We start from the raw sequence: 1,709 nt of genomic DNA, 5'->3' as shown, positions 1-1,709 counted from the left end.
GACAACAACATGCGTTTCAAAGTTTTCAAACCCACCTTGTTCTTGATCCATAACCGGAATAAACCCAAGAAAAACAAAAACAACACATCTCCATCTCTAAAACTGTCACGGTTTATATACAAGCCTACTTAAAGAGACAAAACACACGTTTCGACTTTCATTATTTCTATTTTTTGTTTTATCGAAAAAAAAAAATGAAGAGCAACAACACAAACACTAATCTAATTCTCTTCCACCACCACTCTCCACTAACTTCAAAGTCAGCCTCCGCCGTCGCCGCCGCGAATCACCACCGTCTCTTATTCATCTTCTTCCTCTCTTTCTTCACTCTCCTCTTCTCTTTCTCTCTCTTTTCCTCCTCAATCCACTCCACCACAACCTCTCACTCTCTCTCCTCATCTCCCTTTTCCTCACTCCCACCACCAGTAACCGCCGCGCTCCTCCACTACACTTCCTCATCACCACCAAACACATCAATGTCTTTCCTTGAACTCTCCACCATCTCCAACATCATTCACTCTCATGGCCCTTCTTGTAACCTCTTAGTCTTCGGTCTAACCCACGAGTCTCTTCTCTGGAGATCTATAAATTTCCAAGGCCGTACTGTCTTCGTTGATGAGAGTCCTTACTCTGTTTCTAAGTTCGAACAGAGTAACCCTGGAGTTGAAGCTTACGATGTTGTTTACTCAACTAAAGTCTCTCAAGCTTCGAAGCTTCTTGGTTATTATAGAACCCGACCCGAGTGTAGACCGGTTCAGAATCTTTTGTTCTCAGATTGTAAATTGGGTATTAATGATTTACCTAATTTTGTTTATGAGATTGATTGGGATGTGATTTTGATTGATGGGCCTCGTGGGTATGCGTCTGATTCTCCGGGAAGGATGGCTCCGATCTTTACTTCGGCGGTTTTAGCCAAAAGTAAAGATTTTGGGAAGGAGAAGAAGAAGAAGACGAAGAAGACTGATGTGTTTGTGCATGAATTTGGGAGAAATATTGAGAGAGTTTACAGTGAGGAGTTTCTATGTGAAGAGAATCTGAGTGAAGTCGTCGGAGATTTAGGACATTTTGTTGTGGCGGCGGAGGAGGAGGAAAGGGCGGGTTTTGGTAATGGGTTTTGTCGGAACTCGACGAAATTGTCGGAGACTTTTACGGCGGTGAGTGGTGGCGATGAGGTTGGTGTTGATGATGAGTGAAAGTGGTGGGTTTGGTTTTTTTTTTTTACTTTTGGTGGCTCTTTTGTAATTAAATTTAGCTTTTGATGTCTTTTATTTTATTTTTGGTTTTGTTTAGTCTTTTCATTTGTTTTTTTGAAATTCGCAGAACGGTTACAGTTGAAAACTAAGATGTAACCAAAATTCCAAAAACAAAAAGCACAAATGTCACTCTACTGATGAAATACATCACAAACTTGTGACGAAACTTTACTTCGTATTAAATTTTGGAGAAGACCATTTCGAGTGTAGTAATTAATTTTGGACCTTTTTTATGCCTGGACCTGTATATGCCTGAATCTATAACTTTTTAAAAAAATTACTTCCCACAATTAATTACCCATTAAATGTTATCTTGAAATCTTTTTTCACTTTTTTGAAGAAAGTTCTGATCATACTTACTAGGCTTGCTATTCTGGACTGAATGGTTCGGAGAGTTTGATTCGATTAAGACAACGATTTAAAAGAAATTTTGGTTTAATTTGTAGACTTAGGTGT

At 39.2% G+C, this 1,709-nt stretch overlaps 1 pseudogene across 1 annotated transcript; it reads left to right on the top strand.

Moving 5' to 3' along the window:
* LOC104747370 (protein IRX15-LIKE pseudogene) lies at positions 1 to 1,419 on the top strand (annotated as a pseudogene). The gene has a single exon (XR_015581572.1). The product of XR_015581572.1 is annotated as a protein IRX15-LIKE pseudogene (transcript).
* Positions 1,420 to 1,709: the final 290 nt, after the last annotated feature.

This window comes from Camelina sativa, chromosome 15, assembly GCF_030686135.1.
Source record: "Camelina sativa cultivar CO46 ecotype springtype chromosome 15, ASM3068613v1".
Taxonomy (NCBI): domain Eukaryota; kingdom Viridiplantae; phylum Streptophyta; class Magnoliopsida; order Brassicales; family Brassicaceae; genus Camelina; species Camelina sativa.
This window is presented reverse-complemented; position numbering and strand designations above follow the sequence as displayed.